Source organism: Tyto alba, unplaced genomic scaffold (genome assembly GCF_018691265.1).
Source record: "Tyto alba isolate M040663 unplaced genomic scaffold, T.alba_DEE_v4.0 Super-Scaffold_27, whole genome shotgun sequence".
Taxonomy (NCBI): domain Eukaryota; kingdom Metazoa; phylum Chordata; class Aves; order Strigiformes; family Tytonidae; genus Tyto; species Tyto alba.
The window spans coordinates 9159428-9183892 of NW_024881301.1; positions in this window are offsets into that span (position 1 = coordinate 9159428).

A 24465-nucleotide genomic window follows, 5' to 3' on the forward strand; every position below is an offset into this window, starting at 1 on the left:
ATTAGTGTCCCTATTAGACTCTAACTAAACAAGTTCCAGCACTCACTGAAATCTGCCAACCAAACTTACACTGGAGACACAATAGAACTTTGTTTTCTAATTTACTATTTCTTTCTTATTTTTCTTGGAACTATGTGATATATTGTCCTTAATTTAGACCTATTCCGAGTGTCTTGAAGCAATGAATTTATATGATAGGTTTCATTTGTTAATAAAAAGCAAATTTAGGATAGACAACACTAGGGACTAGAGGAAGGAGATACATCTGGGTTTTCCAATGATTCATAAATGCACTTAGTCTTTTGTTTGCTTCTGGAAGATGTTAGAACGTAACTAAAATACAGAGGTTGTCTGACTGGGTGATAAAAGGGGGGAAAATATGTTTATTGGCAAAAAGAAAGGGAGGGAACAAGTGTAAAATATGGCAGGAAAAAACCCTAAATTGTGGCTGAAATTACTTCATATTTTAAGATAAATTCACAAATAAATGGTCCAGATGGGAATCTGTGATTAGAGTGAAGCTCTGTATTACTGCACTAGTAAAGAGTGACTCATTCTACCCGTTATAAAACTCCAGCTCCCACAAATGAATAAATTTTTGTTATAAAAGTTCTAGCTGGGCTGATGTTTGGCAGAATTCTCAACCCAGGAGGAGAGTATTTAGTATTTAATTTCTTTATCAAAAGCAAAGTTTGGCTGGAACAATTGCAGATGTGTGCTGGTTCTAGTCAGTTCTAAAGTTTCTGAGAGATAACTTTGGTGGAAACTCTTCTGCCTGTGCAGTACCAGCTGTACAGTGAGGAACTCTGTGATGGATCCTTTCTCCCCAGGCTCTGCAGTAGCAGTTCAGTGGCTGTAATGAAGTCATATATAGACAATCAATGCTATTAGCAGATACACCTGTCATGTGTTCACACTTTCTGTATTGCTCTCCTGCTGCCTTAGTTTCAGCAGAAGGACCTTTAGCTCCATAACTGACTGCAGACCACCACCACTGGAGCCTCAGAGCTGTTTTCTGCTCCTGCCCCAGCAAGCAACATCCCACAAATGTCTCATTGCTTTCTCCTTTTGACCCAGGTGTCCTGCCTTTCCCTTAAGTCCATCATTCAGAGAATAACAACTGGGTTGAGCTCCATAGGTTTGTTTCAACACTCCTGATCCAAAGCCCTCCTACAATCCTCACTGTGCAAGATACTGCCATAAAGTTTATCTTTCTGCTCTTCATGTTATATCACTGTCTGAGCTCATGCTCCCCATTCGCTATCTTAGTGGAATGATATTGACTCCATTATGTAAGAACTGCATCTACCCATAAGACAGATCAGAAATTAATTTATACTGCTTGATTTGCAATACATGTCCATAAAAAAATAAACCTTCAGTTCCATTTCATCCACTGTCCCTATTCTCTCCCACTCAAATGGTGTGTAGCTGTTTCCCCGACTTCCTTGCAAACTGTCGAGATCAAGCTGTATCTTGATTCTTGTAATATGGTGCCAAAATATGACATCAGCATCAAGGGGAAGCAGAACTGGGCATCAGACAGAGCAAGTTTTATGCAGTGAGTAGCCGCTGTATAATAGTTACTTTGTTATTGTATTATACAGACGGTTTTCATGTGCCACAAGATGCAGAGTAAATAACAGAATTTTGCCTTCAAAAGAATAACTGGGTTGTGCCTTCTGTTTGTACTCTTTCAGATTCTGTATAAACATTCATTGATCTTAGTCAGGGATTTTATTGCTAAAAATGGAAAGATTTTCAGCTAGGAAAGCCACACTAGACCCCTTTTTGATTTTTCTTTTTAGAATATGTTTGAAATGCATCCAACAATGGAAATATGCTATATTTAAGATAAAGACAATGTTGATGTGATATTTTTTCATTCTTGGACTAATTTTGTGTTGCAGTGGTGCACCAGTACCTCTGCTTATTGGTTGCCTATGATACTCAGAGATTTGCAACTCTGGCATCTGATTTGTAGTAAAGTGAACCTATTTAACAGGCATTGTCTATTACCACTGGGAATATATTCATTTTTTTGTGAGATAAATTGTAGATTAATGTCAAATTCCTTCATCAGTTCCATTTTACAGACTCCAATGAATTTCATAAGAGGTTTGTGTTTTGGTTGACAGTCTGACTATGCAATTAAAACCAGTCAAAGGTAATTCATGTGAGATTAATTACTGTAAAGATAGAAAGTTGCATGGGGGTTTGCACCATGAAGACTTTTCTCTTTTGTGCTGAAAAGACGTTTTAGCTGATTCTTCTGTTGCCCCAACTTTAGAAAAGGTTGATTTTCATGAAGCTCTAAAAGATGCAACATGATAGCTACTTTCAAGAGTTTTCTGCTGTCACTCACATGACTTTGAAAGAAAAGTCTCCCAAGATGTCTGCAAGCACAGAAAGTTCTGTCTGTTCCTTGCTTTTCGACCAAGTACTCTACAGGCAGCTAGCACACTACCCATGAACGATATGTCCATGACCTTTTGATATATTAACTATGTATATCCAGGCTTGCCTACCCATGCAAAACTGAAGTTATGCCTGAACCATTGCTTGTAGTCTCACTGTCTTCAGGACCTATGAGCTTGGCCTTGAGGGTGGAGTTAGGAATACATAAACAAAACCTCAGGTGATCTTCATGATGCCAAATGCACAAAAGGATCTCAGTCTGAAAGGTAGATTCTCAAAACTCGTATCAAATGCCACCTATACAAGATGTTCCCAGAGATCATTGTTCTGTTTCAAAGTTGTCTTTCTGTGGGTAACATCGGCTTTGCCTCTGTTGTACCGAGAAGCCTGTTGGTCTTGGCACTGTTGGACAGATCCCAGCAACTTCTTATACTTGACTTCTGTCAGGTTTCAAACTCATCTCCTGGGCCCACCACATAGTTTGTTGAAATGCATTGTTCTACTGCTTAGAAAGGACCTTTTCATCTATAGCAGTGACTTTTCTGCCCAGAAGCCCATGGGACTCTTGGATGAAAGCATGGATGCCTATGTCAGGACATACTGGTCACAAAGCAATTAATGAGTGTAACAGGCATTCTCCTTGGAGGGGTGAGTCTACATCTCACTGTTATCCCATTTTCCCCTAGCCACCTGGGATTAAAATCATGTTGCACTCATATGCCAACTACCTTGGAAAACCCCAGAAAATGAGAACTGTTTGTTAAAATCCAGCCTAAAGTGACTCCTGAGCTCACATCCTGTTCATACCACAATTAAACATTTTGTTCAGTGGCTGTTTAATGTAAATTATGGAAATTTCCTGGGAACACAGAGTGAGACACCAGAATCCTTGTCTGTCCTGTGCATATTTCTGGTCTTGTGAATGCTGCATGTTTTTCTGTTGTGGAACAGCTTAAAGAAAAATGGTGAATTAGAGCAGCATGGGGTTGCTCAGTTCTGACAAGAACGGGCTGGCTGGCCCTTCCTGATAGTCAGGAGAGAAATGTAAACATATCTTGCAATTGATACAAGTGTTCCACCTGTTGTGCACCATCCAGTTAAGGGACATTCAGCTTGGGAACAGCTGGCCCTGTGAAGGATGTGGGCAAGGGAGTCCCTGCAGTGAGGGTGAATAGCTATTGTAGCTTGCCAAATCACTTCAAAGCAAAAAGCACTACGTCATCAAGGTGTGATTTTATTTCCAACAGCTACAGGATGTGTCAAATGAACACTGCATCTAATGCAAAGTGAGATTTGATCAGACCATATGTGCTGCCATAGACTAACCCAGGTTCTGGTGCTGTTTCTCAAGTTCTGGTGCTATTTGTTGATGATGTTAGGTCAGGACCACCTCTTCTGTAATATCCTTTTCTCCATTTTCCTCCCTCATCAGAGTCTGTACGAGATTGTGGGTGCTAATGAATTTCTTCTGTATAGTTAGGCCTTTATCATGACTACTGCAAATCACCCTCACCTTGCTTTCCCTCCTGCTTCCTGTGTCTTCTGAGCTATCTCCATCTAGTTTGATGTCACAGACTCGGGACAAGAAGCACGATCTCTGTTACCATGTCATCTTCTAATTAATTTCTCATTTGCCAGATTATTTTTTGGTTCTTGGATCTCCAATACCACACATTTCCCACTGATTCTGTTTAACTTACTTGTAACTTCAAATGTGTTGTAAAGCTTTAGTTGAGCTTACTATATCTCCTCAACCTCAGGAACACTGCACAGAAGTTATCTTTGTCCCACATCTTTGAAAATGTTTTTTGTATGGTTCCTTTCAGCAAGGTAAAGATAATCTAGGACAATGAAAGAGTATATATATATATATATATTTTTTTTTTGTTTAGTCTGCTTCCTAAATTATATCTAACTGTCCAAAAATCATTTTAGGCATTGCTGTAAATCTCATCAGGTGCCAAACTGGTTCTTTTTAGCTGTCTAAACAGCTTTTAAAATCTGACAGCACATGAATTGTTTGTCCTTTCTGCTAAAGGAGTCACAAGGTTATATCTGTTGCCAGCTTCACTTGATTACTTTGTAGCCCTCATTTTATTTTCAGGAATCATATACCTATAAATCAAGAAGACAAATTAGTGCAAATTTGTAATTATCCTGCTTCCGCTACCCTATTTATCCACAAAGACATCCACAAAATAATAGCCCACTATTTAAATTTAATTCCTGTCTTCACAGCTGTAATGGATGGTGCTTGGTTGCCCCAGATCAATAATATCTCTTCAGAAGTCTCATATCACCAAATCACTACATGGAATAACAATCAGAATAATTTCATTTAAATGGATACAATTAGCACTGGAGATGAAGCTATTAAATAAAGTCGATTGATAGTTTATCAGACACTGAGGTGAGATAAATTAAACACACTCATTGCTAAAAGTGATAGATAAATTGCCAGCATATTAGTATGCAGCTACTACATTTAATCTTAATAATTTAACTTATCTTTAAATTTCAGTGACAAAGGTAATGAGAAAGACTTATCTGAGATTTTTACCTCAAAACTAACTGACAGATACAAGAAAACCAATATAGCAGGATTTTGTTCTTTTAGAGGTTATGGGCTGTGTATGGAAACCCAATGTGTTTAACATATAAAGAACTTTCTCAGTAAACATCCCCATATGCGGTAATGTTTCAAATGCATATTTTATGTATCAAAACATATATACTTTTTTCCCTTGTCAAAGTCTTAGAGGAGCTTTGATATTGCACATAAACAAGTATTTAAGGTTCAGCATTCTTTTAACCTAAATTTAAATGAAAACTGATAAAAATCCTTTCATCTATTCTAAAGCAACTCCAAAACCACTTTAATGTGTACTAAATTCTGTAAATATGAAGATAGAGCTAAACTCAGTATAAAAAGCCTTTACTGAACCTTTGCAAAACCTTCAGTGGTTTAGTCTTGTAAATCTTTATTCTTTACAATATCACTGCTTCTCTGAGGAACTTGTGAGACCAGACTCTTGTCTGACACACTTTTTGTCCCAAAGCTTACTTACGTTTAAAGACCTTTGCTTGCAAAGCAGTGCTGTTTTCCTTTTTATTCTCAGAAGTCAAAGAAGATCAGAAAGGCTCTGGATCCTGTTCAGTTTCTATTCAAGTTATTAGGAAAATTCCCGCTAACTCAGGCAGCAGAGGAACAAATCCCAGGAGAAACTGAAGCAGCTTCTCCGTGAGTTGCAGAGGGGGCCCTGGGTCAGGCAGGTGGGACTGGGGAAGAGAGCTGCCGTCTCTTACCAGCATTCCTCTGTGACAGGCACTTCTTACAGGAATGCTGAGAATTTTGAAGTCATCAAATAAATTATTTATGGGAAATCATTTGCTGTGTCTACTCATTCCCTAAAACACTCAAATGCGTGTCTCTAATGGGCTTATAAAGCTGTGATGAAGACAGCCATTGGAAAAAGTCAACAGTGTATAACTGAAAGGGCAGCTGATTTTTGCTGGCTGAAGACTGAACTGCAAGGTTCTTTTGAGGAACACTTCTACAGAAGAATACCCTTTTCCACTGCACTTCATATTGGGAATAAAAATCCTCTTTATTTTCTTTGTTTCAGTTCCCTTCAGTCCCCACTTCCTGTTTGCCATAAAAGAAGGAAAAGGATCAGAAATAAAATAAAAGATAAACAATTTTTGCCTTCTATGTCTACAAATATCTGGAAATTTCTGTTTTTTTTTTTTTTTTTTCTGGATCACATTCCTTTGACAAGTTGAATTTAACTGGGAAGAAACAGCTGAAATAAGATGAGAGGATTATTTACATCCAAGCAAGGGCAAGATCCTTTCTATGTGCCACTTCCTGTGGTTCTGTTTTCTAATTAAAGAAAAAGCTAACACGAGTGAAGCCACATGCTCACGGTGAATAATTTTTGGAAAGGCAGCAGCAATTTAAAAGTAAATTTCACACTAGCTCTGAGACTCATGTCAGATGCTGCCTGCTCGCTCTAGTTCATGAAGGCCATTTATATTCTAAATTTAAAAATAACTTGGTGCTGGCACATTCCATTAATAAATTAGGACTAGAATTTTATGTTTTCAAAGGATATGGTGAGGTATAAATAGACTTGCTAAAAACGGCTGAAACTCTGTTTGAGTGTTTTTCTTTCACCTGCTTTTATTTCACACTTGTGTTCCACTATCTGTCTCCCCATTTCTTACGGAGGATCTAACTCTGAAATCCCTTATGGATGGTGACATCAGTTTTGAAGACATTGTCACCTGAGAGAAGCTATTTGGTGAACAGGGCCACCAATAAACCCAGTCTCCCTCTCATTCAATGATGGAAAGGTGCTGGCGAGATCTCAAGACGGATGATAATAAATTGCCTTGTGCAGTCATGGTATCTAAATTCCCAACTGGAAAGTTTTGCATAATGGTGGCTCAAAGTGCACACTTCTACTTGTAGTGTTGTTAATTGATTCAGGTCCTTGTTTTTTGGACATATGCCTACACCACAGTGAATATTTCAGAGATCTGTTTTCTGTTTTTAGGTGAAAAATAGTAGATATCTGGTCTAACTTGACAGATGCCAGGGGACATTTTCTGAATGTAGAGGACAGGTTTCAATTTCGTTCATTTTTGTCATGAGCGCTGGAGATCTGAAGTTGGCAGAGAACCCCAAGTCCTCAAAAACCCAAACAAATGAGTTGACCAAAATTAACTATCCCCACTCCAAAAAAAAAAAAAAAAAAAAAAAAAAAGGATTTTCTTTTCAGTAAAATACCTCATTTAGAATCTTGAAATATTTTATTTGAATCTTGGCCTGTTCAAAAGACTTAAATTAGTAACACCAAATTTGTTTTCCTGATGGAATTTAAATATCTCAAGAAGTTTCTTCAGACCAGAAATTCTATAACAAAATCCAATATTCTGATAATTTTTAAATTCTGAAAAGTGTGAACAGAGAATTTTTCAACAAGCAACCCATTTCCAGAAAATGTTTTGCCTAGTTGAGATGTACTTTTCTACCCCATCACAAGATGCTTTTGTTCAGACTTGCGGTAGTGCACACCAGTTTTATGGACATGAATATGACTTCACTGAGGCTTGCAGATCTACCTGATCTGAGAAGTGCAAGAGGGTTGTGTTCTCCTGAATGATTGAAACAAATAGTTATGCAATACCTTTTTGTCAGTATTGTTTATCAGACTGATGAGTTTCTGTTCATAGAAATTCCAGAATTTTCCTTTAGAGACAAGTTTCCTTTGAAAAGTACCCACTTACATCTTAAAACCCACAGAGGAGAGATTAAGGTCAGCACAGAGATATTGATAAAAGGATATCCATTGGTCAAAACTAAGAAAATGTCAATTAATATAACAGATCCTTCAATAATCTTTACGTCACTCAAAATTCCCCCTGTTATTTCCAAGAAAACATGTGAAATTGAGTGCCTGGATTTTGGTCTCCTTGCTAATCTTTCTTTTCCATAATCTGAAGGAATGTGACTACTTTCAGAGAACAAGGTAGGACAAAGTATAGGGCCAGAGAGTGAAAAGAGTCTCCAGTCAGGGTCTCTGAACCTCATTTGGTTTGTACTTTCTGGGCAGTGCCAAGGTCCCAGGAGGATTTCTAGCAATGTGGCCTGCAGCAAAAGTCATAAATAGTTTATTTATGCACATTTGTGAATGGAAATACTTTTTAGTGAGTACTTACAAAAGAAAAACAATATCCTGTGTTGGCTGACATAAGCAAGTATGACATAAGTAAGCCAAAATGCACTCCTCCCTCTTCATAGGAAATCTAAATCAGTGTTCTGCAAAGAAAAAATGATTGAAAAAACAAAAACCCCATAGACTTACAAATACACTTTTGATGAAGTCAGAAATACATATGAGCAGAAATACATATGAGCAGTGCCCTTATGGATGAAAATTATTACATTCTGCATGGCAGTGAATCACCACAGTTTGTATGTCACTTGACAGATATCAGTTTTCCCTTGAATTTTCTCCAGACATTATCCATAGTCAGGTTTTAATGTTCTGACACTTTGAAAGACTACATCCTGGTAGATCCCAGAGTTGTTTATACTCTGTTCATGATCAGAGCTTCACATCAAAGGCCACTTCCCTTTGAAGAAGGGGTTACACTTGAGGTATCCAGGTTCTTTTAGGATCTATTTAGGAAGCTAGTACAATATGGCCTTTGAACAAAACATTTGTAGTATGGCCACTCATTTTCCTATCAGTAAAAACACAGAGGTCTCGATGGAGTGAGTAATTACTTTAAAAGCCGTCCACATGAGATGTTTGAATGTATCTATTTGTGTACCTGGGGCATATACGGAGCTCTTTGAGTTTCCAACTTGCACGTGTCTGTTTTGTGGGTGCAGCAATGCAGAGAGACTGCAGTTGTGGACGGGGTGGTGTGTCTCAGGTCTTAGTCCGTATTTGGGTTTAATTGCAAGTGTCTGATGATTTGTTTGCACTTTTGCAGTTATATGCTTTGCTGCCAATGGATGCCTATATTCCACTGGATATTTTGCTAAGCAATACACAGGAAGTATTTAATCAGCCACTGCAGTGGTGCCTCTGCTTAAATTTAGCTTGAAGCTCTTACGTCCTCACATGTAGATTGTATCCCAGATACCCAGTGTCTGTTTTTTGTCACTGCATTTTGTGCTATAAACAGCTTCCTTTACTCTATGTGATGTCAAAAACACAGTTGAAGGGAGTGAGAGGAAGGTAAAAACCATCTCTAGTGGCTTTGTGTGCAATCTGTTTGTCCTAAATAATACTAGAAAGCTGACCAGATCATATCTGTAAGGTTTCATAAAGCAAAGTGTTACTTTTTTTTTTGTACCATCAAAAGGGCGAGTTCAGCAGTATAACACTCTGTGTGATGATATGTTAAAGTGCCCATTTATACAGTGAAGATATAAGAAAATAGTGGAAATTTCCAATGTTTTCTTTATACATAAAATGTAAGTTGAATAAGGGAGATGTCTTCATGAGAAGAAAGGAAATCAGTTTAAATTCATATTATGACCCATTTTATATGTCTGGTAAAATTCACTTTTATGTAAAGCATGCCTTTAATGTGCTTCTGAAATTCATCCCTTCAACAGAAGAGCAGAGCTGCTCAAATTCTGATGGGTGGTCATTCAGCCTTTACTGTGTTGACAACAGTTTGCTACTAGCTGCAGAAGAAGAAAACTGAAGGACTGACACTAAAAAAAACATAATAAAATAGTTAGAACCTGTGTAGGGTTATGAATTTTGAAGGGTGTAGGGAGGAGGAGAGGAAGACGAAGAACTAAATGAAGGAATATTTTTATTCTATAATAGGTAGAGGAAATCATTACTGTTTTCTTTATCTCACGAGCTGATCCATATGCCCTTAAGTCTCTAAATTAGGGACAACAGTTACCTTTAATCAGGCTATTTCTGGATCTACATGGAGAGGTTATGCAATATGCAAAAAGAAATCAGAGAAACAGGGACCTGCAAGTTTGTCATATGTTCGTTTTGGTTTGTTTCTTGTGGAAAACAAAGAGAAAAAGATGAAAAAATCAGAAGAATACTTTCAGTTTTTGAAACATTTCATGGCAAAACTGGGAGTAATCTATTTGAATTTGACCTCATTATGGAGGAAATGTATGGTATTTATATTTCACACCTTTGAAGTTGTGTGGAAACCTGTAAGTATCAACATTATGCATGATTTTCAGAACTAAATGTATGACATCTCTTTAAATCTTGCCCTTCTTACTATTGCATCTCTCTCTTGTTCCTAGGCCCTTTTTAAAAAGAAAAGTAAAAAAAGTTTTGAAGGTCCATGAGGAGACATAGGAGAACAAGCAAATTGTTATTTTTTTCCTCTACAGAGTTTAATGGATGCAATGGACCGAAACTGGGTCTTTTAGAGCCAAATCCCTGAATCCACACAAAGTCACCCAGGTCAAGTACCATACTTACCTCAGTCCAAAGCAGATGTAACAGGAGTTGAGTTGTAGCTAACTAGCTCTGATGTAAAAAACATCATCATCTTGTCAGCCTATACAGGATGCAGACTCAGTAGTCCAGAGTATGCTCCATGTCAGAAGCACCTATTGATTTCAGTCTCATCAGGCTTCTGCTTAGGGTTGTTTACTGCTTTTGCTAACAAACAGCAGCAATATGTCTTATTGTGACAGGAAACTCATCTCTAGATTATGAGCTGAAGAGCCTGGCCAGAACAATCTCATCAAATTAATAAAGAGCAAAAATAATGCACTGTTACTTTTTATAGTAATACAATAGTATAGTAGTAGTAGTGGTGGTGGCAATAGCAATACTGGTAATAATTTATAAAGATGAGAAAAAAGCCTCTTGCAGGTTCATAGTGGATTGAAATATTTTAAGAAGGAAAGTTAGATCATTTTTTACCTTATCAAGATTGCTTGAAATTCCTAAGAGTTATGCCCAGAAGCCATTGCTTATAGTCCTGTGTGTGTGTTAGGCAGGGATGTGGCTCTCTATTTCCTGTCCTTTTAGAGGGAAGCATATTAGCAGGTTTTTAAAGAAATGCATTTTTCAGCACTCCCCCTCCCCTTTCTGCAGTTACAAATTGAACCACTTCAACTAGGGTAACTATTTCCTTTCTCTTTGCCAGACTGTGAGGATGCTATACATCCTCTGTGTACAAGAAATGTAGTTCACATCAGAAATCAACATGCTTGCCAATTATTTGTAAGGTATAGTTCCCTTTTCAGCCCCTGGCCCATAATCCTGAGTGGCTCTCTAACTGCTGGAGAGAATGGGCACAGAATTGCTTGCGACAAGAGCAGATGCTAAATGGTGGGGAAGAGGAAATTTAACAATTTATTCCATTTTCATTGAAAATATACTGTTTTAATTTTTCCAGAACAGCTGTTCTGCCAGTTCAGTGGTGACCAGCATCTCTAAAAATAAAATGTAAACAATGTAATGAAAATGTCATTAAGTGGAATACAGATGAAAATATGTGTAGAAATTTATTAATTGTTACTTCTGCTTAAAAAGGAGAGCAGCTGAAGACACATCAAGAAGTTACAGCCAAATCCTGCTGTGTCCTTGCTAGAGAAATATTCTCTGCTGAAGTTAATGGTTCCCTTCGCCAGACATAGGACTCCAGAATAAGTTTCTGTGCATCTTTGTCAGCTTCTCACTCTTTGTTTGACATACGTATTTAGATGTCTTGAATGCTGGTTTACTCTGTGCCATTGCTACAAAAGTGTAACACCAGTCAACTCTCTGCTCAGAGCCTTTATCAGTTCTGTGACAACCTGAGAACCCTCTCTATAATGGCTCCGATTTCTAAGCAGAGATATTCAGGTAGTGGGGGGCACAAAGTATAAAAAAATATTTTTTTCACCTGGGGAAACTGGAAAAACAGCATGGATATCTCTAGCCCAAAGTTGCATTATTTTTTGCAAAGAAACAAGTCTTCAATTAATTTGCACATAGAAACAGAAGAGCATATGCTTATCCATTTTCACTTAGTAAGGTACTTTGAAGAGAAAGATTGCTCAAATTGCAATATTTTGTAACTTTATGTTGCTTTTAATATTGTCCCTACATTATACAATGTGAGAAGAAATAATAGGTTTTTCTTTTTATTAGAACAAATTATATGACACAGCTGGAAAAAACAAACAGGCAAACTTTTGGCATTTAGTCCTTCTTCAGGTCCATGAGGCTCCTGAAGAATTTTGAACTCATCCCATTCAGCCATTTCAGAGGTTCTTGATACACTTTGTGTATTCTTTACAACCAATCAAAAGATTAGAGAAAAAAGCCTTGGAAAGCTTTTATTTGTGTCTCCATGTCGCTTCTGTCTTTCTGCCTCTGTTTTCTTAGTCGCTACTATTCATGTTCTCTACAGGGCCCTCTTTATGGACTGATCAGCCCACTCCACTGTATTCACATGCAGAGCAGAAGACCATCTATCATTTATATCCAAAGAATGAGATTTCCTAAGGATGCTCCTTGTCAGAGCAAATGCCTCTACTTGTTGGGGAAATGTAAACCTTCCCATAATCTACAACTGAAGAGTTGTAACTGACAGGTATATTTTGCTATATGGAAGAAAAACTAACCAGTATTTAGCTTCTCAGTGGAATAGGAGACTTGCAACGTGTTGAAAATTGCCCAGAGCACAAATGAGTGTTTGGAAATATGGCAAGAGACCGGCTCCCCTGCACACATCAAATTATGCTTAAAGCAAAGTAGCTTGTCTCTGTTTAAGGTGAAAGGTTGTTTGTATAGGGAGCAAGTGTAAGGGTTTGAAATCCCATGACCAATCTCTTTATAGCAATATAACAAACAGGTTCAATTCCTAGTGATTTAAGCATTATGTCTGGACCAAATGCCAGGGACGGTCGAGAGGAGTAGATGCAAGAGGTGGAGTGGCCGTGAAATTGTAATACGTGACTGCTCATGCACAGGCATACCTGCTGCCACAGCTACTTGCAATCCCAATTTTCAAGGAAAAAAGGAATCATTGTTAGTTTTAACAAAGGAGGTATGTAAGGGGTTCAGGTCATCACCTGGCTTGAGGTGAGGCTGTTTCTGCAGGCCTCTTTTGTAGTCTCTTGGACCTAAGCTCTGCAGTTCTCCTCCTGGTGTGGACTATGTTGGTGTTGGGCTGGTGACTGTCCAGTAAGACTCACAGGACTATATATCCTTCTGTTTACCAAGTATTAAATTTCACCCAAGAAAAGTAGTTTGGACACACTAACCTGTGATGAAATGGCACCTATTAGTGATTGGCACAAATCCAAAGGAATAATTTCCTCTGTGCAACTGGTTGCTATGCCCCAGAATCTTCCATTTTATAAGTTTCAAGAAGAAAATAATGATTATTGTTTTAATCTTTGGAAAGGATGTAATCCTGAGGATTTCCTAGTGGTATATACAGCATCCCAAAACAAAGCAGTGTTGCACTATAAAGCATTGTGCCAAAAACAGTCATTAAAAATGGGTCTTTAAGTAATTGAGAAGTAAATGAGAAAACATTCTTAAGATGTAAAATAAAGGAAAAGATAAAATATGAGAAACAGTGCCATCATTACCCCTGACATTTTGATTTTATTATAATCGTTGGTGTTAGTGCTTCAACTGCTGAAATTATAATTGAAATTGTAAATATTCATATATTTGGTAAAAAGTGTACACTCAGGTGTTTTTGTTTTTGTTTTTTAAAAAAAAGCTGTTTCTAAACTCTGTACGTGAGGATGAAATATGCAATGCAGAAACACCTTGGAATTTCAGAAGTAGAAGACAAATAGTTATATACAATAAAAATATTAAATGCTTGGAGCTGTTAAACTAAAATAGTGTGGTGTCCCTACTCTGTAAGTTCTGATGTTGATAAAACTGGATTTTGGTTGATCTCCTAAATTCCTCAGGTACAACCTTTGTGACCTTCAATATCTCACATAATTTCTCTGCACCTCAGAGACCTCTAAGAACTGGATTATGCTTCCCTACTGTATAGAAGAATTATGAAATCAAATAGTGTACACACACACAAATATATATAATTATTTGATTAACAGCTATTGCAGTGTAGGTGGGTATAGAAGAATCCAGTTAGGCAGACAGACCATATTGTTTTTTAAACCTAAAGTTTTAAAACATGTTCACATATTCTCTCACATGTGTATAAAGAAAGAATTTTTTCACTTTCCCTTCATGAACTTCCTTTTCTTTACTGCCTGCTAAGCTCTGGTTTCATTTAGTATTGTGTTTGTGCTAAGAAAATTATTAAACAATCTAACCTAAAAATCCAAGGCTAAGAAAAATCTTATTTTTCATATTGTGTATGAAAAATCATTTCACTTTGATTTGTTCAACAGGATTTTGTGGTGTCTTATACTGATAATTGTATAGGAAATGTTTTCTTTAGTAGTTGCCATTTAGATTTGTATTTACAGTAATCTAGAAAGCCCCTAATTTAGACACTTTTGCTATACATGAGGAATAAGGTTGATTACAAGGTGTTCTGTATTTTCATGAAAGAATTCTGTAGTTTTGATAATTGTCTGGAAGAGCATGAACTTTTGGGATTTCATATTAACAGGATACTAACAGTGAATATATGGCTGTTCCCCCCTGCGTATGCTTTAAATGTATTTGAACAACTGTAATTGTTTAGTTGAAATTGAAATTGTAATTGTAAAATGCTAATTTGTAAAGTTTGAAAATGATGTGAAAATGCTAATTAAAGCTCAACTTTATGAGTCCTTCTCCTTTTCCACTAAAGAAGTGTCTGATGGAGCCTGGAGTTTCCAATAAATTCATCATACTCTGACTTCTTGTAGCTTCCCTTCAATTCTGCTCCATTACCATTTTTCATACTGCTGATACCTTCTTAAATAATTAATTCCCACTCTCACTTATTGCAATGTATAGCTGTCTTGGAAAAAGGTCTGTATGTTTCATCCTGTTAGCCTTTCCTCGGTAGTACGGCTGCATGGTGCCAGCCAGCCCCAGGACTTAGAGGTTCAACCTCAGAGAAAGTCATCTTGAGTTGACTGAAGCCAAGTTCCTTTTCTTCCCCAGATCTTCATTCCCCTTCCTCCCAACAGGTCTCACCACCCTCTTAAAGCATAAATGCTAAATATATATACTTCTCTTCAGTCTTCTAGAAATTTTAGGATGTCATGCTGCCACCTGCCCCCCTTCTTCCTTCTTTTTTTGTAGGGCAAATCAGCTGACTTGGTAATTTTATTTCCCTGGGACAGGCTAGCACACTCTTTCTTTACTAGAAGTTTTTGGGACAGAGGCATATCTTGTTCTGAAAGTAAAATTAATAGTAGTCAAACAACACTCCAAATGCAGAGATAGAGAGAATACTGACTTTATTTATCAGTAGCACATTTCCTGGCACTGTTGATCAAATTAGGAAGTGGACTATGCACTTAAACTAAAGAAATACCATTTTGAAAATTTTTTTTGAGGTTCATAATTTCTATAACATAAGTACAAAATAAGGATCTTTTCTTATCAGAATTGACTCAGTTTGAACGCTCTTTAAAGATGTATAAGTGAAAAACTCCAGGATAAATTTTCTTTGTTTAAGAGGTGCTTAATAGTCTTATTTCCATAGTAGACTTATTCCTTATGTAGAAAACAAACTATTTATTCCTCATGGACAATATTCGACAGAAAACAACATTTTTAAAATCTGCCTAACAGAATAACGTACATATGCAGAAAATTTTATGCTAGCAAACTTTTTATTTTATTAAAACTGTTGAGCTGACCTTTTGCATGAAATTCTACCAAACAGGCTTCTCCCTGGGACCTAGCCATTAAGTAGTAATAATTGTCTGTCACATATAAAAGGTGTTTTGTGGGAGGTTATTGTTTTTTCTTTTGTTTTTAAAGAAAGCTGGAAGGCAGGTTTAAATCCTCTCATATTATTGCCATTCTTTTCAGTTCTGAAATAATAATGTCTGTAGCAAAAAAAAAAAAAAAATCAAGGTATGTTATTTTACATTCTCTGATGTGTAGAAAGTCCTCCACAGAAAGTGAAATTTTAATTAAAACTGCAAATAAATCTAAGCATATTTAATGCCTGAACTAAATAGTTGTATTATGCTATTATTGTAATGCTTATTTTCCAGTTATCCTGTACCTGATGTAGATGAACATTTATGAAACAGTCTGTAGATCTGATGTGAATGTGCTTAGCGGCTTGTAAAATCCTGTTATTTTTTTGTGTATTTAAATAGAGGTTCACATACTTGATGTGAAACATCTCTACTTGAAATATTATTACCTGTTCATGTAAATGTGATTTTTCTTCTCATGAAATAATGTATGTGATTTCAAAGGTCTGATGTTTTTTATGATTTATATTATCATTTAAAAACCCAGGCTCTGGATCACTGTGTTCAAGGATATAATTCAGCTTTAGGTCAGCCTGGTGGTCACAGAAAGTGTATGAAAATAAAGCTTGCTTCAACAGTTGTATTAATATGGAATAATGTATGAGAATTTATGTACAATTCAGTGCTTTCTGATATTGTTGCTCCATTTTTTTTTTTTAATGTTGCTGAAACTGTAATTCAAACACAATTCCTTTGTATTTAATGTTTTGTGCTAACTTTAGTGAAAAATATATACATATATATATGTTATAGTGGTTTGAGCTGGGTTAACAGCCAACCACCACAGATGGTCACGAGCAAAAGGCAGACTTGTTAGGGGAAGAACAAAACCCATACATTTATTACAGATACTAACAACATGTAACAAAGTAGGACAGTGAGAAGCATCACCACATCTTGATAACACCTTCCCCTCACCCCTCCCTTCTTCCCTGGCTCAGCTCTGCTCCCGATACCTCTACCTCCTCCACCAGCGGTGCAGGGACAGGGAATGGGGTGTGCAGTCAACACTGCCGCTTCTTCCATCTTCGGTGGGGGGAAGCTTCTGGAACTTGTTCCCTCTGCTCCATCGCAGTCCTCCTCTCCCAGCAGGCAGTCCTCCACAGGAGTCTCTCTCCCACGACTGCAGCCCTTCCCGAGCTGCTCTGGCGTGGATACCCTCACATGCTGCAATCCTCCTAGCTCTGAGTTGCAGCAGCGGGGGCTACTTTTTCCCACAAGATCCCGGCCTTCTTCGGGCACAGCACTTTGCTCATCCAGGTGAAAACAAACACAGGCCACAAATCAACGTCTGCTCCACCGTAGATCTCCATGGGTGGCGGGGGGTCCGCCCTGCCGTCTCACCACAGGATACAGGGGGGTCTCTGCTCTGGCACAACTTCCCCCTGCCCTTTCTTCCTCCGTTCCTCCACTGACCTTGTTGTCCACGTGGCTGCAGCAACTCCTCCTCACAAGTACTTCTGCATGTCACCACGTCCCCTCTTAAATACGTTATTGCAGAGGCGCAGCTGATTGACTCAGTTTCCAAACAGAGGTGGAGCAGACTTGGAGCTGGGGGACCTTCAAGAAGCTTCTCACAGGGGTCTGCCCCTGCATCCCCCTCCCCCGCCACCAAACAAAAAAACCCCACCACTCACTCAACCCAGGACATATGTATATAAATATATAAATTCAAACAATGGCATTTTCTTGCTCTTTGAGCCAATTTTGTGTACACCTAACTTAATTGAACTTCAGTGGAGTTCAGAGCATTTATTCATACGTCCAAAATATAACCATGTTATGTCTACTAAGGGTACTATAAGTATGTATTTCCTGGTTGAAAGTGTATTTGGAATGTTAATGTATTAGGCTACAATTTTGTGTTTCATTTCCTTTGAAAATGAATAGTACAAATGTATTAGTTTGAAATGGTAACCTCTTTTGAACTTGATAAATCAGTGCCTTCTTCCCCCCCTTTGCAGCTGCTGTAGAAAGGAATGATAAATTGTTCTCATTCTCACTTGGTGGTGTTTTCCATTCACTTTGCACAGGTGTAAATGACTATACGGGGACAAAGACAGTGGCGAAGCAGTAGCCGAGCTCAAAGTAGAAACATAATTTTTCTGGTAGTTGCTATGCAGTTGGGCTAGATTGCCCTATGTCTCTCAAAGCAAGAATTTGGCAGTGGTACTCAAAGTTCCATATGTTCTCCTGTCCTGCAGAAGTTAGGGAATTGGACTTTATTGCTTCATTTGTTCAATTAGCTGGCTCTTGGAGTGCATATGTAAGCTGTTTGGATGAAATTCGGAGGTCACACCTGAAAGCTTGTCCTAAGTGCATCAAAAGAAACCCTGCTGTGTGCCTTTCCTTGGCTAATCAGGTGAGGCTGTGCAGTGTGTATTTAAAAGCTTTTGGAAGTGATGATCCTTTGTGTGTGTGTGTATGTGTGTGTGTATATATACTTATATAAATGTGTAACTGAATAAAGATAGCAATGCATAGAGAGAATTCTTCTACCTTTCTTGAATCAAGAGTAAGCAAGCAAGACAAAGGAAACGTCTTTAACCCGTGGAAGAGATCATGCTAACTTGTATTAATCTAAAGTGTTTACATAGTTTACCTTCAAATTTTTTAAAATTAAGTCACTGGTACCAAAACCAATTATTGAGAAGTGTTTTGGTAGGAAGGCTCAGCTGCTCCCTCCTGAGTTTATTTCTCTCTATTACCTTCTCCCATTTGATCATCAAATGTAATGACCCTTCCTTCCTTTCTCCCTTCCTTTCTTTCTTCCTGTAATATCTGGGGAATGGATTCAAAATGGATTACCTTTCTTCTTCCAGTTGCGATCAGGATGTCTGAGGCTTTCTCTGATGGTAAAGCATTCTGGAACATGGAAATGCTGACTTGGTTGGTGAGGGACAAAGGAGCCAGAGGTAGGACAACACGGTCTGTTCTGCAGAAAAGGTCTTTTGCAGAGCTACTAACTAAGGGTTGAGTATAGGAGTCCCTGAACTCAAATCCACCTCTATTTGCTGAGCCGTGTTATTCTAAAATAATTACAGTGTTGGCTGTTTTGATTGCCTGTATTGGGGCTGCTCCAGTTTGCCTTTCCTGGCTTTGATCCAGGATTATCCCTTGGCTTCACTGGCCATTCAGGCTTAATATTGTAATTAAAACAGAGAATCCTAGAGGCCTTCCGAAATTGCTGTTGGACCCCAAAGATCATCCACATGCCCCACAGCGCTGGCGGGGCCCCGGGGTGCTCCTCTGTGGGCAGCCCACATTCCAGATGTGGGCTGGCAGCCCTTGGCAGCGACGCAGGGCTGCGGGGCCGGGAGCCTGGGGCAGGTGTGGGGCCGGGGGCCGACCGTGCCCTGCTGTGCCCACCGCCAAGGTCTGTAACAGGGTGCTGCCAGCCCCTCACCCCCAGACACATCGCCGGGGCAGCTAACGAGCTCTCTGCCATGCATTGCAAAGTCTCTGCCAGAGAGCCGTATTCCTTATGAAATCCTACTTTACAGCTCTCCTGTTAGAGAGAAAGAGGACCTTGGCTCTAAAAGGTTAGTGTCTATAGAAGCCCCTGTATAGCTTGTGTTGAGTTTGTAATGGTTTTGCAGAAGCTTTGAATAGCTCCACTTGATATTTATTATACTGAAGATTCACCTAACTGGGACAACTGGTAGATCTGTGGCTGGCCCAACTAAGTGGTCATAAAGTATCATGAAGATAGTAAGAGAGATAATGTTGTTTAGAATAGAAATATCAGGGTAGAAATGCCTCAGTGCATTTAATCTGTTATGATCCTCATTTCTTCTTTGAATCTTTATTTGGATACACTCTGTATTAAAAGACTAGTTACATGTAGTGATAGGATAAGGGGTAATGGCTTTAAACTGAAAGAAGATAGATTAGATGTAAGGGAGAAATTCTTTACTCTGAGGGTGGTGAGACCCTGGAAGAGGTTGCCCAGAGAAGCTGTGGCTGCCCCCTCCCTGGAAGGGTTCAAGGCCAGGTTGGATGGAGCTTTGAGCAACCTGGTCTAGTGGAAGGTGTCCTGGCCCATGGCAAGGGGGGTGGAACTAGATGATCTTTAAGGTCCATTTCAATCCAAACCATTCTATGGTTCCATGACTACAGAGCAGAATTTCATCATCTAGTGAAAACATCAGTTTTCACTATCCAGCTGCATGCTCAGTATGCGTAATTCAGTAAAGCCTTGATCAATCAGCTGTCCTAGCCACTCACTATTACTGTGTAATATCTTCTCCTTGTTAGATGTTGCAATAGAATCACAATCTAAACGAAGGATAACGTAATTAAGTAAATGGAGTGTTGGGTAGCATCAGAGGCAGAGGCTTTCTTTTCTGGAGAGGGAGCTACTTTTCCAGGGCTATGTATTTTGGTTGATGGTAATCAAAACAACCACCAAAAGGTTATAACTTTATTTCAGGCTATTAGGTTACTAAAGCACCTATTATAAAGAGTCTCTTAACACTAAGGAAGTATGTTTGTAACCAGCTGTCCAATGTACTTTTTCTTCTCTTTGAACTTGTAGGGAAAAGGAGTTTATGCATCAAAAAAAAGAAAAAATCTCCCAAATTTCAGTTGAGCAAATAGACTAAAAAACAGCTAGACTAAACTGTATGTCAACCATGCTAAAGAGGTCAGGGTTTCTACCCTAACATATTGCAGGTACACACAAATCTTTAATAACCAAAAAAGAGTGAAATAAAGGGCAGTGTTTTAATTAGAACACAAATACACCATTTATTCACTGAGAGACCTTGACCCACTACTATGTCTTATCATAAGCTTCATACCTTGGTCTTCTTGAGGGTTCCTGGAGTGTTCAACAGCCTAACTTCTGCTGGTGGTCTCTTAAGAACTGTGCTGCCACTGTGACTTGAATGTAAATCAAAGCAGAAATCTTTCCCAAGAAAGGCCTTATATTTTCGTTAAAACTTCAAGCTTTTAATTAGGGTGAATCCCTATTAACTCAATCTGTTGGAAAATAGGGTTGTTTTTTTGGCTGCATATGCAATGCCTAACTACCTCTAATTAAACCCCTTGAAAAGATGGAGTTTCTTTTCCATGCTATAGTGCCAGTAGTTAGCTGGTAATATTATAATATTGAACAACTAACAACCTAACATTAACAATTTAACAGAAAAATAGTAGGCAATGGAATATGTTGGACTTCCAGATCTGGAAGGTAAAATCCAGAAAGTAGTACTGAGAAAATAGGTATGTCACAGGAAATGTAGCATGGCTTTTCCCATGCTGTGCTTTACCCTTACAGTGTCAACTCCCTGTTTAAGGGTGAAATGGTAAAGGAGTATGATAACTGAATTAAAAACAAAAAATACCATGGCATTCTGCAAGGAAAGGGAGGCAGAAAGATGCACCCTGAGTTCTAATGTCTTCTATGAGTTATTTTATTATCTAACTATTATGCTTACTATTATATACTATTTGATATATATTGGAGTATAATATACTTTCTCTGAACTAAGAGCCCTGCACATCAGGTTAAGTGTCATGCATCTTGGTGTCCTCTCTTTTCCCTCAGAAACACTGTGTTCTTGGCTAGCATAATGACCTAGCTTCAAAAAGAAGAGCAAGTGGTATTTTTGAGTCTACTCTCAGTTTCCAGCAGTGGTTAGTCTAGCAATTGGGATGTTCTCTTGGGAAATGGGAACTGTGGGTTGCATATTCCTCAGATCCAGGAATGCATTGAATCCATATTTCCAGTTTTCTGGACAAATAACCCAACAACTAGACTGCACTTATTAAAAATAAAGCATCCTCCAGTCTTGACATTCATATCATCACTAATAATTTGCTAGGATGGCACCTCACTCTTGCAAACAAAGGTGTAAGATATTAACAAAGTTTAAATTTTATTGTACAAAAATTCAGAGGAAAAAATATGATTCACTGGGTTCTTTTAACAGTGAACACAATCAGCCTCTAGAATAACTAAACAAAAATTGTAGTGGGGTTTCACATTACTGGCAACTTTAAAATTGACATTGGAGGTTTTTCTAAAAAAAAATGCTTCAGGTCTATCACAGCTATTGATATTTCAAGCAATAATTAATTCAGGGAAGTCCCATGACCTGTCAGACCAAAGGATCACAATGGTCACTTCTGGCTTTAAAATCTATGGAGTTCCTGGCTTCTGTGCTGTGAATGCCAATGAGACTGCCAATTAGTGTGCTTTTTTTTTTTTTTTTTTTTTTTTTGATTCAGACATGTGTTCACTGGGAGCTAGGCTGAGACCACCAAATTAATTTTTAAGTCATTAAAATGCTTCATTCCCTGAATATTGATTGTCACAAAATACAATCGGAATGTAAAAGAGAAAGCACCTTATTCTTGGAACAAAAAAGTAAGCATAAGAAAGCAGTATAAATATAACGCAGCTTTTTTACTATCTCATGCTTTTCCATCATTGAATGTCATACCTAACATGACTACTCATTCATTTAATTGTTATTTTTATTCCTTAGAATAGAAAGAACACTACTAAGACAGTGCTTGATGGGGAAGGTTTAATGCCAAAGCTGAGGACGAAAGATCTAAGTAGTGGTTGAGCCCTGATCTCATGGGAGAGAGGTTGTCTATTCAAAAGGCAGAGACAAATATGAATAGTTAATCATCTTTAGTCTGGATTTTTTCTCCATTTCAGGTGCATGATATGTTTTTGCTTTTACTAAAATCAGTGGACCAATAATGCCTTTATAAATTAATGGCAGGTCTGTCATTTAAATAAAAAGGCATGAAATACAGCTATATGTCTGGATTTAAAGAAGGTGGAAAAGGGAAATGGCTTCCAAGTAATTGGAGGCTTTACATACTAATTAACATGCATTTTTAGAAACATGAGATCAGTGACTGTATTATATGTCTCTGGTGGCGCAAGCATGGCTCGTTAGCAAGCAGTGAAGGTGGCATCATACCTCAGGCGCAGCATAGAGTTATGAGCTTTCTCTACACATTTGTTTTTATTTTAGTTATTCAGGAGAGTGCTGGTGTGCTGGATACCAGAAGGGGTTCATGGTAGCAATTCAACTGCTATGGGGTGGAGTTTCTTATAAAGCACCCTGAGATGCTAAAGTGAAAGTTTCAATACTGTGCAAAAATGAAATTAATATTATTCTTTTAGCAGTAACATAAGGACATTATTACAAAATTTAATGTACAATCCTTCCTTTGATTACTGATTTTACTCTTTCTGTCTGTGTGTTCAATATCCTGTGAACAGCACAGTAGAAAGGCTGTATTAAATAATACTGTTTTCTGGAGCTGGTGACAGTCAATACTCTGACACGGTACATTGCAGGGTTAGTCTTTCTGTTTATTTGTAAGTGGGTGCCATCTCTAAGGCTCAATTTCTGCAATGCAATCTCTCCTCTTTAATGAAGTCTAATATTATTGAGTGACCAGAGAAATAAAGAGCACTTGTGATTGTCTTGCACTTGGCAAACTCCAGCTTGCAATATGCTTGGTCCTCGAAGCCTGTTTGCCATTCAGAGTACTAAAATTGAATTTGCAATTACTGACTAAGAAAAGCATCCCTGGTATTTTTAAAATGATTCCCCCTTAGAATAATGGGGCCATTCACTTTTGTTTCATGTTGGACTGGTTTCTGAGGGACCTACAAGAAATTAAACAGCTATTTCCCTGTTACCAGTTGTCTGAACTTGGAGTAAGAAAGGGGAAAATTCTATGCTTTCAGTCAAAGAGTTTTCCAAATATACCAACAGCAGCTTGTCTTTTCTCTGTGCTAGATTCTAAAAATGCAGAGGAGGAGAGGGCTAGTAGTCTGGACAGTGTTGGGATGCAGCTCAGCTGTCTCAGTTTGCAAAGTCTCTGCTGTGGAGTAACTGAGCCACTAACTGATCTCAGTTCAGTAATCCCAATGTGAAATCCTAGTGCATGCCTTAAGAGGACTACCTTAGTCAAAGCTTTTCAGTGTTGGGAGAGGAAAAATAGGATGATATTGTGCAGCATTCCTGCAAGATGTTTAATTTTCATTTGAGTTGAAAAGAGCTATTTAAAATGTTTAATTATTACTTTGGATATTGTTTTCTTTACCTGCTCACATGTTTGGGAATGGTGTAGAGGAATTTTGCTTTGTTTAGAGATTTTTTTGAAGTTCACTTCCTGGTGTCTTATAAACCACCAATTGCCCATAGACTGCTCTGGGAAATATTTATTAACATGATCATAATTGTTTTTTCATTCAAGAAGTTAAACCTCATCCTTGAAAAACACAAGCGTGAGACTCTGGTGACTAGACCTTTTGCATTGCAGTAGCAGCTAACCCACTGCCAGTTCATGGGGCTACACAGACCTGTTCTTTATGTAGGGAAATCACTAGGTGTGGTAACAATTCATAGGCGACCTCACTTTTGTCTAGACTTTGATGACAGAAAGACGTGGCTGAAATGTATTTATTGTGTTCAACATACTTGGTAGATATCAGTCACTGATGCAATTTAGAGCATCTTCAGGAACAGATTTGGCATAGCCAGTTAAAACTGGAATTTGTGTAGACTTTTACATTTACATTACTATGTCACCTCATGTGTAAGTCCTTTTGCATTCCTGTCTAAAACAGAGAATTGTGT